The sequence below is a fragment of the Ranitomeya imitator genome, chromosome 1 (genome assembly GCF_032444005.1).
Source record: "Ranitomeya imitator isolate aRanImi1 chromosome 1, aRanImi1.pri, whole genome shotgun sequence".
Taxonomy (NCBI): Eukaryota; Metazoa; Chordata; class Amphibia; order Anura; family Dendrobatidae; genus Ranitomeya; species Ranitomeya imitator.
The window spans coordinates 1,072,303,031-1,072,319,289 of NC_091282.1; the positions used below are offsets into that span (position 1 = coordinate 1,072,303,031).

General features: G+C 48.9%; 1 protein-coding gene across 4 annotated transcripts in view; it reads left to right on the forward strand.

The window, feature by feature from the left end:
- Positions 1–16,259, forward strand: part of PALLD (palladin, cytoskeletal associated protein) — a 345,012-nt gene that overhangs the window by 251,469 nt on the left and 77,284 nt on the right. Inside the window, exon 1 of one of the 4 annotated variants that reach the window (XM_069744204.1) lies at positions 209–439. The exons of the other annotated variants lie outside the window; for them this stretch is intronic. The gene's annotated coding sequence lies outside the window, so the exon portion shown is untranslated. Of the gene's footprint in view, positions 1–208; positions 440–16,259 lie in introns of those variants that run through there. 4 annotated transcript variants of the gene reach the window in all.

Sequence of the window (16,259 nt, forward strand, 5' to 3'; positions counted from 1 at the left end):
CCGGGGGGGGCTGAGGAGACCTTGCAGGCTGAGTCGACCGGGGGGGCTGAGGAGACCCGGGGGGGCTGAGGGGACCCGGGGGGCTGAGGGGACCCGGGGGGGCTGAGGGGACCCGGGGGGGCTGAGGGGACCCGGGGGGGCTGAGGGGACCCGGGGGGGCTGAGGGGACCCGGCGCTGTTCCCTAGGCTGCACACACCAGGTACCAGCAGTGCTGACCGCACACTCTGTGCTGCTGCCTGGGAACTGTGCTGCTGGGAGCAGGAGCCGGCGTGCAGTGCAGCTACGCCTCTGTAGGCAGGGGGAGGACCCTTTATTGTGAAGGTGCAGCTGGACACGGCTTCTTTCTGGGAACCTCCGAGTCATGAAGCTGCTTCTCCTGCTCCTCTGAGCTCAGAGCTGGACGGACCGTACCTGCTGCCGGCAGCCGCACACGGGGAGGTAAGAGGAACCGCAGGCAGGACCGGCCATTGTCCTCATACTCCACAGCCGGCACCGGCCACTGTCTTCACACTCCGCAGCCGGCACCGGCCACCGTCCGCACCCCACAGCCGGCACCGGCCACTGTCCTCACACTCCGCAGCCGGCACCGGCCACTGTCCTCACACTCCGCAGCCGGCACCGGCCACTGTCCTCACACTCCACAGCCGGCACCGGCCACTGTCCGCACACTCCGCACCGATACTACTGCCTGTGTGAGCAGCTCCTGGGCTTCTCATCTCCCATTCATCTATTTCTAGTAATACATCACATATACGTGTGTAAGTTCAGACAGCAATAGAGATAAAGGTGCACGCTGTATCTAGGTATACACACTGTGTGTACACGTCCGTATATAGTATACTTCTATACTGTATGTATAAAGCTATACCTAGAGGTGCGTATACAGTATATGTGTACTTATACTGTGTGTATGTGTAATAAATATATATGTATATATATATATATATATATATATATATATATATATATATATATGTGTGTATATATATATATATATATGTGTGTGTATATATATATCAGTGAGCTGGTTGTAGCGGTCTAACAGGAGAATTTGTAACTCTTTACATGTCTGTCCAGTTCCTCTCAGCTGCTTTATGACCACATCAAAGTTGAATGTTCAGGGAAACATAGAGCCAGAAAGCGCAAAACTTGTAATGATACCCAATTGCAAAAATGTTCACATTCTCTTAAGTTTGAACTCCTCAAAGTATTGCAGGCTGTAAATTCATGCATTGTCTTAGGTGACGGCGGGGTTCCCTGCACTATAGGTGACGGCGGGGTTCCCTGCACTATAGGTGACGGCGGGGTTCCCTGCACTATAGGTGACGGCGGGGTTCCCTGCACTATAGGTGACGGCGGGGTTCCCTGCACTATAGGTGACGGCGGGGTTCCCTGCACTATAGGTGACGGCGGGGTTCCCTGCACTATAGGTGACGGCGGGGTTCCCTGCACTATAGGTGACGGCGGGGTTCCCTGCACTATAGGTGACGGCGGGGTTCCCTGCACTATAGGTGACGGCGGGGTTCCCTGCACTATAGGTGACGGCGGGGTTCCCTGCACTATAGGTGACGGCGGGGTTCCCTGCACTATAGGTGACGGCGGGGTTCCCTGCACTGTAGGTGACGGCGGGGTTCCCTGCACCGTAGGTGACGGCGGGGTTCCCTGCACCGTAGGTGACGGCGGGGTTGCCTGCACCGTAGGTGACGGCGGGGTTGCCTGCACCGTAGGTGACGGCGGGGTTGCCTGCCGTAGATCCCATCAGCTACAGGTGTGAGAAGGTATTGGACATGGTGTTTGCAGTCCAGATTGTTACACGTCGCTGTATATCTGAACGTATCACGCCGCAGGCCTGTGGGCCGTTTATAGCCCTCGATAACCATTTATCCGGCCCGTGGGCAGATTCCGGGGGGCCGGCAGATGTAATCCGATGTCCGCCGGCCCATTCATTTCTCCTTGCTCTATAAGCACACAGTGTTCCCTACTGAACGCTGATGCGCATGCAATGAAAGCTACATCCTGACATCAGTGCGAGCGTCAGGACGTTCTTTGTGGGCGGAGTCAGCGCATGATTTGTACGGCCCCTGAGGATGGTATAAATATTCAATGGCCTTCGGCAGAGGAAAGGTTCTAGATAGATACTTTGTAACTGCTGGACTATGTAGTGCACCTGCTCCCAGCCTGTAATTGTGGGATACACACACGCTGGCACTGCGTTGTGTGCCCGGCTCTGCCCTTGCGCTGGGCCATAACTGGTTAGAGGCTTGCAGACTGGAGATCAGCCTGGGGCAGTGCAGGTTCACGCTGTGGGTAGGAACATTTGTTTAAAATTGGGTTTTGCAGACAAAAATACTGAAAGTTTCCTGGCAGAAGGAATGTATTCTTAAGGAACGCTGGGAAGGAGAATGAAGGAGACGGCCTTCTAATGATGTGTTTACAGAAACTTGGAGAGAAGACTTGAAGGGGTGGGTTTTGGAAGGAGACCAGTATATGCTTAGACAGCATGCTACGTCCTAATCTGGGGGCTTGTGCCTGAACCGTGACTTTAAGGGGTACAGTATTTAATTGGGCGTGGGGTGTGCTGTCAATGAAGGGCTCTCTGCCTGTATGTTCCTGGCTATGTGGAGATCAGTGCGTCACGTCTGCCAGCTTACTGCTACACTGAAGCATTGGGGAATGGATGTAATACTGGCCAAGTCAGAGCCGCTCACAGGTTGGTGAGAAGGGAACTCCACAAGGTAAGGAGATTCTCAGACCACCTGATATTACTGACCCGGCGCCCTACAAATCGTTTCTCCAATCTCTAGCCTTTGGTCAGAACAATCTCTACTCTCATTATCCATGACCTTTCGGGTCACGTCACGTGACAGGCCGATTATATTGATCAGAGTTTGATCTAATTCTCTCGTTTGTGGAGAAGATGGGGAAAAAATGTCTCCATTTTGAGGAAATGAGACTGCACTCAGATGTCAGACACTCTGTCCGAGCGAAGAATCGGAGACGTGCACAGCCCCATAGAATAACATTGGTCTGAGTGCGATTCAATGTTTTTGTCGGATCAAACTCCCATAAAAAAAATATGGTCGTCTGCATGAGCCCTAAAACCAGCCCCCTGATTAGACCCTAACTGTGCTGTTGAACAGTTTCCCACCAAGTCATGGACTCTACCAGACATTTTTGGTGTCAGTGGTATTTGGCATTAGCAGATAACTTCAGTCCTTTAATTTAATGATTGGTGTTGATGCACAAGTGCATTACTTAGCCTGAGTACCCATGACACTGTCTGTTGTGAAAATTGCTTAGATTCTTACTTTTGTCCATGGATCCTGCTTCCAACCTGTAGAACTCACTATTCATTGCTGCCTATTATATCCCACCCCAGGTACCACTGTAGCGAGATAACCAACTAGCTATTGAACCCGTTCTACGCCCGGGTGGCGAGCATTTATATTGGTATATGGTGTCCATCCTGGTATGTGCTGCTCCATCCTGCATCCCCATCCTGTCATGTGCTGCTCCATCCTGCATCCCCATCCTGTCATGAGCTGCTCCATCCTGCGTCCCCATCCTGTCATGAGCTGCTCCATCCTGCGTCCCCATCCTGTCATGAGCTGCTCCATCCTGCGTCCCCATCCTGTCATGTGCTGCTCCATCCTGCGCCCCATCCTGTCATGTGCTGCACCCAACCTGCGCCCCCATCCTGTCATGTGCTGCACCTATCCTGCGTCTCCATTCTGACATGTGCTGCTCCCATCCTGCGCCCCCATTCTCACATGTGCTGCACCCATCCTGCGCCTCCATTCTGTCATTTGCTGCTCCCATCCTGCGCCCCCATTCTGTCATGTGCTGCTTCCATCCTGCACCCTTGTTCTGTCATGTGCTGCCCTATTCTGTCATGTGCTGCTCCCATCCTGCGCCCCCATTCTGTCATGTACTGCTTCCATCCTGCGCCACCGTTCTATAATTTGCTGCCCCCATCCATATGCCCCATACGCTGCTCCATAAAGGTTGATGGCCCCATAAGATGCTCCATAGTATATGCCTCATATGCTGCTCCATTATGGTTGATGGCCCCCATAAGATGCTCCGTAGTATATGCCCCGTATGCTGCTGCATTATGGTTGATGGCCCCCATAAGATGCTCCATACTATATGCCCCGTATGCTGCTCCATAAAGGTTTATGGCCCCCATAAAATGCTCCATAGTATATGCCCCGTACACTGCTCCATAAAGGTTTATGGCCCCCATAAGATGCTCCATACTATATGCCCCGTATGCTGCTCCATAAAGGTTTATGGCCCCCATAAGATGCTCCATAGTATTATATGCCACGTATGCTGCTGCGATATATATTAAAAAAAAAAAAACATACTCCCCTATCGTCGCTGGGTGCCGAGTGCTGGGGGGCCTGAGCAGGCGGGGACACCGGCGCGCTGTGGGGGTCAGGTGCCGGTATCGCCGCTAGCTCAGGCCCCCGACACTTGCTTTATTCACCTGTCTGTCCCGTTCCAGCGCTGCGTGCCGCTCCGTGTTCCGGGTCCTCTGGCTGTGACTGTTCAGTCAGAGGGCGGCGCGCATTAAGCGCTTCATCGCGCCCTCTGAACTGTGAACTTCACAGGCAGAGGACCCGGAAGATGGAGCGGCGCGCAGCTCTGGAACGGGACAGACGGGTGAATATAGCTAATACTCACCCTCCTGCCACGTCCCTGTCTCTCCGTTGGAGATCGCGGTGTGCGTTCAGTGCTTACGCATACCGCAATCTCCTGGGAGCGTCACTCTGTGGAGTCCAGACTGCGCCGGCGCTTGTGCAGTCTATAAAGGCTTCGGACAGAGTGACGCTCCCAGCGTTATATTATAGACTAGCTATTGAGCCCGTTCTACGCCCGGGTGGCGAGCATTTATATTGGTATATTGTCTCCATCCTGGTATGTGCTGCTCCATCCTGCGTCCCCATCCTGTCATGTGCTGCTCCATCCTGCGTTCCCCTTCCTGTCATGCGCTGCTCCATCCTGCGTCCCCATCCTGTCATGCGCTGCTCCATCCTGCGTCCCCATCCTGTCATGTGCTGCTCCATCCTGCGTTCCCCTTCCTGTCATGAGCTGCTCCATCCTGCGTCCCCATCCTGTCATGCGCTGCTCCATCCTGCGTCCCCATCCTGTCATGTGCTGCTCCATCCTGCGTTCCCCTTCCTGTCATGCGCTGCTCCCATCCTGCGTCCCCATCCTTATGTGCTGCTCCCATCCTGCGTCCCCATCCTTATGTGCTGCTCCATCCTGCGTCCCCATCCTGTTATGTGCTGCTCCATCCTGCGTCCCCATCCTTATGTGCTGCTCCCATCCTGCGTCCCCATCCTTATGTGCTGCTCCATCCTGCGTCCCCATCCTGTTATGTGCTGCTCCATCCTGCGTCCCCATCCTTATGTGCTGCTCCATCCTGCGTCCCCATCCTTATGTGCTGCTCCATCCTGCGTCCCCATCCTTATGTGCTGCTCCATCCTGCGTCCCCATCCTTATGTGCTGCTCCATCCTGCGTCCCCATCCTTATGTGCTGCTCCATCCTGCGTCCCCATCCTGTTATGTGCTGCTCCATCCTGCGTCCCCATCCTTATGTGCTGCTCCATCCTGCGTCCCCATCCTTATGTGCTGCTCCATCCTGCGTCCCCATCCTTATGTGCTGCTCCATCCTGCGTCCCCATCCTTATGTGCTGCTCCATCCTGCGTCCCCATCCTTATGTGCTGCTCCATCCTGCGTCCCCATCCTTATGTGCTGCTCCATCCTGCGTCCCCATCCTGTTATGTGCTGCTCCATCCTGCGTCCCCATCCTTATGTGCTGCTCCATCCTGCGTCCCCATCCTTATGTGCTGCTCCATCCTGCGTCCCCATCCTTATGTGCTGCTTCATCCTGCGTCCCCATCCTTATGTGCTGCTCCATCCTGCGTCCCCATCCTTATGTGCTGCTCCATCCTGCGTCCCCATCCTTATGTGCTGCTCCATCCTGCGTCCCCATCCTTATGTGCTGCTCCATCCTGCGTCCCCATCCTTATGTGCTGCTCCATCCTGCGTCCCCATCCTTATGTGCTGCTCCATCCTGCGTCCCCATCCTTATGTGCTGCTCCATCCTGCGTCCCCATCCTTATGTGCTGCTCCATCCTTATGTGCTGCTCCATCCTGCGTCCCCATACTGCCTCTGACCCGCTCGGCGCCGAGTGCTGGGGGGCCTGAGCAGGCGGGGACACCGGGGCGCTGTGGGGGTCAGGTGCCGGTATCGCCGCCAGCTCAGGCCCCCCCAGCACTTACTATATTCACCTGTCCCCGTTCCATCGCTGAGCGCCGCCATCTTCCCGGTCTCCTGGCTGTGACTGTTCAGTCAGAGGGCGGCGCCGGCGCGCATTAAGCGCGTCATCGCGCCCTCTGAACTGAAGGTCACAGGCCGAAGACCGGGAAGATGGCGGCGCTCAGCGATGGAACGGGGACAGGTGAATATAGGCCGATACTCACCCTCCTGGCGGTCACTGCTTCTGCGGTGGAGATCGCGGTGTGCGTTCATTGTGAACGCACACCGCGATCTCCCGGGAGCGTCGCTCTGTGAGGCCCAGACTGCGCCGGCGCTTGCGCAGTCTATAGAGGCTTTGGACAGAGTGACGCTCCCAGCGTTATATTATAGATGTTATTCACTTACATGGCATTGGCTTTGTACTATGTGCTTCTGACATCATATTTTACAACATTATCTGCCTTCATTATGCAGTATATTTCTTAGACCTGATGACGTTGGTGTACTAACTTTGAAAATCCATGTCAGGATGGTTGTTCAAATGAACATTTCTCATTAAGCACTAGTGATGAGCGAGTGTACTCGTTGCTCGGGTGGTCTCCGAGTATTTGTTGGTGCTCGGAGATTTAGTTTTCATCGCCTCAGCTGCATGATTTACCGCTACTAGCCAGCTCGATTACATGTGGGGATTCTCTTGCAACCAGGCAACCCCCACATGTACTTAGGCTGGCTAATGGCTGTAAATCATGCAGCTGAGACAACGAAAACGAAATCTCCAAACACTAACAAATACTCGGAGACCACCCGCGCAACGAGTATATTCGCTCATCACTATTAAGCACTCCTATTTTGTTTAATATTAGTCGGGAAAACTTTCACAAAGGAGTATACAACCATTCAGACATGAATTGTAAAGCATATACCCCAGCCCCATCTGGTGTAAAAGAGCTATTTATAAATGTGTATGGTTTGTCTGTAGAATGTAAGCCCGCAAGGGCAGGGTCCTCGCCCCTCTGTATCAGTCTGTAATTGTTAGAATGGACGCCCCCCTTTTTGTCATATAAAGGGGGTCGCATGATAACACAGCCTCTCCTCCCCCCCTCCCGTTTTGTTTATGTAGTGGTGTGTATACGTTGGAAAAAAGATGGGAAGGTTTTCAAAGGGTTAACGATGTTCAGTAAGCTGCGCTAGGCACGAGCAGGTTCAATCCGGTTTATTCTGGTGTTTTCCCGCACTTTTTGCGGTTTTTGATTGGTTTAAAGCAAAAGTGCGGGGGGGGTTTTTATGTATAAAAATCAGCTGTTCTAACGGCTCGTTGCCAGTCAGCTGAGAAGATCAAAGATCCCGCCCTCCCTCCCTGAAGTTATGTCTTTTGTTAATTTTTTATTCGTCGTGTCGTTTATTTGTGGGAAAGTCGCCCGTTAATTTTCGGGTGGATTGGATTATATGTGTGGAGCTTTATACAAGTTACTCATTCTCAATGGTTATATTTATTTATTGGTTTAAGTTAAATTTATTGGTAACCCAAAAATAAACGCCACGGCCATTTTATCCCAACCAGAACTCTGTGTCAAGTGTTTTTATTGGGGATTTCTGTTATGGGGCTTGTGTTACCATGGGTTCCATACAAGTTACAGATATCACTTACAGTAAGCAACTCATGTACAGCACCATGGAATCAGTGGTGCTATATATATAAATAAATAATAATAATAATATTGTAAAATCTGATGACAGATCCTGTGTAATCCCTTCTTGATAGCGGGCAATGAATGCAGTGAGCAGGAGTTCTGGGGGACTCCGATGGCTGCAGTTGGCTTTCCTCTTGTTTTTCAATGCCTTGGACATGAATAAGCGTGTTACTGCCGGGATATTGTTCTGGCAATTCCTAACCCAATGGTTTTACTATAGACGTCGCAATACATTTGTGCAGATTAGTCCAACGGGTCTCAGACTATTCAGCTTTGTGTTGTGGCTCTACATTGTTCCACTTCTTCAGATGTTGTATTCTGGAGGTAGTCACCGCCTGTGACTCACACACTGTGCAAGCAATGCAGACACAAAACTGATGACATAATGATTGTGTATGCCCTGTGATGACTCACGCACTCTGTGCAGACTATCACATTCTACAGATTAGCCAGGTCACTGCTTGGTTCCTATGCCATCACGACGTGTCACCACGTACCACACTCCTGCTACAAATAACTTGACTTTTTTCCCCTACAAAGCGGATCAATGCTGTTAAACAGGCAAGAAAATAACCTGCTGATATCATGCGCTGTAGTTTATCACTATTCTGCAAGATCGGAGTTGGATGAAGCTGTAATGCGACACCTAAGAGCTTCTATTTGGGCAATATGCGATTCACTATAAGAACAATAGAGAAGTGTTTTCTATTGGGTTTATATCGCATTCCACGCCGCTCTGCCTTGCGCATGAGACTACGTACTGAAAAAACCCTACTGTATCTAATACTTTAGTGTTTCCCATTGTGCCAATGCCAAGAACCCTCTAATGAAATAGTTTCCTTCAGATTAGGGCTATGCTCAGACATTTCTCCATCTGCATAAGGACAGATCGAGTACTTATCTAGTCACTTTTGTAAATAACGTGAGAGAAAATTTACCACTTGCTGCAGCTAGGTTCACACTTGCGTTGTGCAGTCCGTTCAACAAATCCGTTAAACGGACTGCACTAACGCAAGTGCCAACTTTGGCACAGCGCTAGCACAGATGGAGCATATGCTAGCTCCATCTGCGCTAGCAGTGCGCTACTAGTGACGGACCCGGAAACGCTGTAGCCCGCGTCTCGGGTCCGTCACTCAATGACGGCACGTCGCTAGCGCACGCCCAATGTGGGCATGCGCTAGCGATGCGTTCGCCATTGCCAGTAATGGCGGCGCTAACAGACTACGTTACACCGCGTTATGCCGCGGTGTAACGTCCGTTAAACGGGTTCAGTTCACACAACGCAAGTGTGAACCTATCGGGATACTACTTATCTTTCTTTGCTTTGAGCTTGCTGTTCCTTCATGTCATAACTTGTGTATGTCCTGCAGAAATCTGATCTTTCATGATTGGAAGCTATATTATACAGAATTGTTGATGGTCGTAAGTATTACTTAAAGGGGTTGTGGGACAAACAAAAGGACGTATTAATCAATTGTTACTTGGAATAATAATAATTTCCACAATGGCATTTGTTTAATTATAATGTTCCTCTGCTGAGATAATCTTATAAACGTGCCTCTATGTACTGTGTAATGGCTGTGTTTGACCGTACAGATACCGTACTGCTCCTGGGGAGCGGGGGAAGCAAGAGTAAAGGCCCCTTCACATTAAGCGACGCTGCAGCGATACCGACAACGATCCGGATCGCTGCAGCGTCGCTGTTTGGTCGCTGGAGAGCTGTCACACAGACCGCTCTCCAGCGACCAACGATGCCGGTAACCAGGGTAAACATCGGGTTACTAAGCGCAGGGCCGCGCTTAGTAACCCGATGTTTACCCTGGTTACCAGCGTAAAAGTTAAAAAAAAAAAAACACTACATACTTGCCTACCGCTGTCTGTCCCCGGCGCTCTGCTTCTCTGCACTCCTCCTGTACTGGCTGTGAGCACAGCGGCCGGAAAGCAGAGCGGTGACGTCACCGCTCTGCTTTCCGGCTGACCGACGCTCACAGCCAGTACAGGAGGAGTGCAGAGCACAGCACTGGAGGACAGACAGCGGTAGGTAAGTATGTACTGTTTGTTTTTTTTTTTTACTTTTACGCTGGTAACCAGGGTAAACATCGGGTTACTAAGCGCGGCCCTGCGCTTAGTTACCCGATGTTTACCCTGGTTACCAGTGAAGACATCGCTGGATCGGTGTCACACACGCCGATCCAGCGATGTCCACGGGAGATCCAGCGACGAAATAAAGTTCTGGACTTTGTTCAGCGACCAACGATCTCCCAGCAGGGGCCTGATCGTTGGTCGCTGTCACACATAACGATTTCCTTAACGATATCGTTTCTACGTCACAAAAAGCAACAATATCGTTAACGATATCGTTATGTGTGAAGGTACCTTAAGGAATATTTAGTTTTCAAGAACATAAAAGCAAAATAATCTAGGAATTTCCTTCTGACAGAAATGTGGTAAGTCCCTTGTGACTTACAGTAATCACCAGTCAGCATAATGAGAAACGTCCTCACTCTTTTAATTCATCACTTTATTCCGTAGACACAACATAACCGAGATGTTTACCGCACGTACATGAAGATGCAGGAAAGTGGCCGTGTCCTATTGTCTGGGGTCACTGCTCAGATATGTGCGACATTCCAAGACAATGACTGGACTTCACTCCTTCTCCTCATCTTAAATTCCTTTTACTTGTGGCAATTATCATGTACAACATCATTATATTTAGGCTCCAAATCCTTGTCCAGGTTAGACATGAGCAGGAATAGCTTATTTGGACTTCCCACTTTATATCTTTCTATCCTCTCGTATACCCACCAATAGTAGAGGAGACAAGAACAGGAAAGACCACTCATGCGAAAGGGACTATGGAGAAACCTAAGCTTATTGTATCATGTAAACTAGTCACGGCTAAAACTTGCTTTATCGATGAGCGACATCTGTGAAAGGAGGCCTAGCTGGAGCTTCTTATAGTTACTATTGTTCCTATGTAGCATACTTCAGTGTTCTCGGCTTCATATTAGGGCATGCAATATAAAAAAGCAGGAGGGGCAGCCTATACAAAGATTATAAATAACATGATGGAGAATAGTAGTTGGAAGGGTAGGTGCACGTGATGAGTATTAGGCAGCGCTTTGGACGCAGCACATGTCCATTTGCGTCCAAAGTGCTGCCGGCTTGGCATGTGTTCACTGAACCGTACGGATTCACTACGTCCAATACATTGTACAGATGACATTTATCTTGCAGAGGCTCCGCAGGATAAATAGACATGAAGAGGTCTGGAGAGACGTTCCGCATGTCCGTCTCCATGGGTGATTCGTGGGCATCTCTGGACACATAGTGTGTAACATCCACTATGCTGTAACATCTGGACATTGCGGGTTGAACGCTGCACAAGTACACCGCGTCCAATTCGCAGCGTTTACTGATAGTGTGCACATACCCTAACAGGTAGGGAAGAGTAATGTAACAGTGTAGTGTATAGTTAGGATGGGGGAGATCAGTAATACAGTTGGGAAAGGTGCTTATTTTTAGGAGTGGTGAAATGTTAGAGGTAAGGGCAAGTCTAACACAAATTAGGGCAGCTTGGGAGTGATCTAAAAGCCTGGTGTGGAAGATAATAAAGGAAGAGGATGGTAAACAGCCAAAGATATATGTGGATAAGCTCCGAAAACTTTTGAGCTTCTAGATTTAGGCAGGACACAGCATCTCAAGAATTACTGGACCTTAGGTTGCATTCACACATCGGTGGGCAGTGTTGGTGTGCAGGCCGATTTACCACCCATTGCATGTGTCCTATTCTGATCCTCAGTTTCTGACATGCTTTGAGTTTTGCGGATCTCATTCTGTGATTTTACAGGGAACCTGTCACCCTGAAAGTCGCGGGTGAGGTAAGCCCACCAGCATCAGGGGCTTATATTCAGCATTCTGTAATGCTGTAGATAAGCCCCTGATGTTACCTGAAAGAGGAGAAAAAGACGTTAGATTATACTCACCCAGGGGCGGTCCCGCTGCTGGTCCGGTCGGATAGGTGTCTCTGGTCCGCTGCGGCGCCTCCCATCTTCATTCCAAGACGTCCTCTTCTGATCTTCAGCCACGGCTCCGGCGCAGGTGTACTTTGTCTGCCCTGTTGAGGGCAGAACAAAATACTGCAGTGCGCAGGCGCCGGAAAGGTCAGAGAGGCCCGGCGCCTGCGCACTGCAGTACTTTGCTCTGCCCTCAACAGGGCAGAAAAAGTACGCCTGTGCCGGAGCCGTGGCTGAAGATCAGAAGAGGACGTCTTGGAATGAAGATGGGAGGCGCCGCAGTGGACCAGAGACTCCCATCCGACCGGACCAGCAGCGGGACCGCCCCTGGGTGAGTATAATCTAACGTCTTTTTCTCCTCTTTCAGGTAACATCGGGGGCTTATCTACAGCATTACAGAATGCTGTAGATAAGCCCCTGATGCCGGTGGGCTTACCTCACCCGCGATTTTCGGGGTGACAGGTTCCCTTTAACAGATGTCTGAAGAGGTCCATTCTGCTTAATGTGTCCATGTGCTGTCTGAAAATAATTTGGGCATCACACACTTTCCACACAGATGTGTGAATTCAGCCTTACTGTCACAATAAACAGCATTTACTCTTGATACTCTGCTCTCGTAGACGTAGGGCCTCTGACACGCTTGTATTCATCATTTTTAAAGCTTTGTTAAAATAACATAATTTCTTTGCGTTTTCATGACTTATTTTTCCAAGCATATTTGGTGGCATTTTGAGTATGTAACATTTTTAATATTTATTAGTTGTGGAGTTTTGTATGTCCTTCAGAGAAGTCAGTTTGAAAAAAAAAGCCATTACTAGGACATGCTGCATGCCACCGAACCAAGAAACTCTACAAAATGGCAAAAACGTAAGCACTGTGCATGTTGGCCTTATGATATTGTGATATTTTAGGTTAAAGGGGGGTAAAATAAGGAACTGAACACCAAATGGCACAGAAGAATGCTTCAATCACAAATTTATATTACTCTCTCATGTCCGTGATACACACGCTACATGCGGGATATACTGGAGTGATTACTGGTTGTACCTTCTGAGGAAGCCCATCCCAGACCCTGGATATCCTAATGTAGGTCCACTGACCAAATTTTATGACGAAGACTGTCATACATAAAACACCACTATATATTCCTGTAACCATTGTGGTGTGAGTAATGAACATGAGAAACTAATGATAAAATGTGTTTTTGTTACTTCCCTTACCTGTTACATTCTGATGGGGCGAAATGGTCAGCGCCATAGGAGCTAGCACTCACCATAACCTACACAATAATCTATTAATCTATGGGAGGGCAGCCTACTCCTATAGTTGAACTGTTCTTCAACTATATCAATAGTAAAAGAATAAAAACTGAAAATGTAGGCCCCTTAAAAAATAGTGAGGAAAGAATGGTTGTAGATGACGAGGAAAAAGCTAACATATTAAACACCTTCTTCTCCACGGTATTCACGGTGGAAAATGAAATGCTAGGTGAAATCCCAAGAAACAATGAAAATCCTATATTAAGGGTCATCAATCTAACCCAAGAAGAGGTGCGAAACCGGCTAAATAAGATTAAAATAGATAAATCTCCGGGTCCGGATGGCATACACCCACGAGTACTAAGAGAACTAAGTAATGTAATAGATAAACCATTATTTCTTATTTTTAGGGACTCTATAGCGACAGGGTCTGTTCCGCAGGACTGGCGCATAGCAAATGTGGTGCCAATATTCAAAAAGGGCTCTAAAAGTGAACCTGGAAATTATAGGCCAGTAAGTCTAACCTCTATTGTTGGTAAAATATTTGAAGGGTTTCTGAGGGATGTTATTCTGGATTATCTCAATGAGAATAACTGTTTAACTCCATATCAGCATGGGTTTATGAGAAATCGCTCCTGTCAAACCAATCTAATCAGTTTTTATGAAGAGGTAAGCTATAGGCTGGACCACGGTGAGTCATTGGACGTGGTATATCTCGATTTTTCCAAAGCGTTTGATACCGTGCCGCACAAGAGGTTGGTACACAAAATGAGAATGCTTGGTCTGGGGGAAAATGTGTGTAAATGGGTTAGTAACTGGCTTAGTGATAGAAAGCAGAGGGTGGTTATAAATGGTATAGTCTCTAACTGGGTCGCTGTGACCAGTGGGGTACCGCAGGGGTCAGTATTGGGACCTGTTCTCTTCAACATATTCATTAATGATCTGGTAGAAGGTTTACACAGTAAAATCGATATTTGCAGATGATACAAAACTATGTAAAGCAGTTAATACAAGAGAAGATAGTATTCTGCTACAGATGGATCTGGATAAGTTGGAAACTTGGGCTGAAAGGTGGCAGATGAGGTTTAACAATGATAAATGTAAGGTTATACACATGGGAAGAGGGAATCAATATCACCATTACACACTGAACGGGAAACCACTGGGTAAATCTGACAGGGAGAAGGACTTGGGGATCCTAGTTAATGATAAACTTACCTGGAGCAGCCAGTGCCAGGCAGCAGCTGCCAAGGCAAACAGGATCATGGGGTGCATTAAAAGAGGTCTGGATACACATGATGAGAGCATTATACTGCCTCTGTACAAATCCCTAGTTAGACCGCACATGGAGTACTGTGTCCAGTTTTGGGCACCGGTGCTCAGGAAGGATATAATGGAACTAGAGAGAGTACAAAAGAGGGCAACAAAATTAATAAAGGGGATGGGAGAACTACAATACCCAGATAGATTAGGGAAATTAGGATTATTTAGTCTAGAAAAAAGACGACTGAGGGGCGATCTAATAACCATGTATAAGTATATAAGGGGACAATACAAATATCTTGCTGAGGATCTGTTTATACCAAGGAAGGTGACGGGCACAAGGGGGCTTTCTTTGCGTCTGGAGGAGAGAAGGTTTTTCCACCAACTTAGAAGAGGATTCTTTACTGTTAGGGCAGTGAGAATCTGGAATTGCTTGTCTGAGGAGGTGGTGATGGCGAACTCAGTCGAGGGGTTCAAGAGAGGCCTGGATGTCTTCCTGGAGCAGAACAATATTGTATCATACAATTATTAGGTTCTGTAGAAGGACGTAGATCTGGGGATTTATTATGATGGAATATAGGCTGAACTGGATGGACAAATGTCTTTTTTCGGCCTTACTAACTATGTTACTATGTTACTATGTTATGTTACTCTGCCCTTTATCTTCTTAGGATAAGTTACCAGTACAAAATAGGTAGTGTCGGACTGGGGTACCAAGGGCCTACCAATAACATTGACTTTGGAGGGGCCACTTTTCACATACTTACAAATGTTACAATGACCCTTGTACAAAAATGTGCCTATATCTCTATATGTTAATAAATAAACTGGGTAGTTTGGTTAATGAATGAGATGTTGCTTTTTTTCTGTACAGAGTGAATCAAGTTAATTATGCCAAGTACAGCCCATACAGTGGGGTTGGGGACCCAGATCTGCACAGGGGCCCACTGGGCAATTCCCCTGTTCGCCAGTCCGAGCCTGGTGTCAGACTCCCAGCACCGAACTGCTGATTTCAGCTCTGGAGGTGACCAGATGTGAACAGTGATTGGAGCCTGCACAGGTTTGTTTAATGTGTAGTGGCTGCTACCGAAAACTGCAGCTCAACTCTCATTCAAGTAAAATGTAAACAGTATTGGACCCACATAGATCTGATATAGATGACCCCAGTCTAAAGGCCCCTATACGGCCCAATGATGCTTCAGCTAAGGCTACTTTCACACTAGCATCGTACGACGCACGTCGCAATGCGTCGTTTTGGAGAAAAAAACGCATCCTACAAAATTGCTTTAGCGACGCATTGCGACGCTTTGCCACACGTCGCAACCGTCGTGCGACGGTTGCGTCGTGTTGTGGCGGACCGTCGGCACCAAAAAATGTTGCATGTAACGTTTTTTGGTGCGTTATGTCCGCCATTTCCGACCGCACATGCGTGGCCGGAACTCCGCCCCCTCCTCCACGCAGCTCAGAATGGGCAGCGTATGCGTTGGAAAAATGCATCCGCTGCCCCGTTGTGCGGCGCTTCCACAGTATGCGTCGGCCCGACGCACTGAGACGGGCCGAGTACCACGCTAGTGTGAAAGTAGCCTAATTGTTTGGACTGTAGCAGTCTTGGCCGAGCACTCCTGTGTTGAGAAAGCTCCTGGCTGACGACTTATCTCTCGGAGAACAATGCGATGGACAGTCCTAACTCAAACATTACTGCACGACATCTTCCCAACAGTCACCCCATACATATGAGATTGTCAGCCAAACCC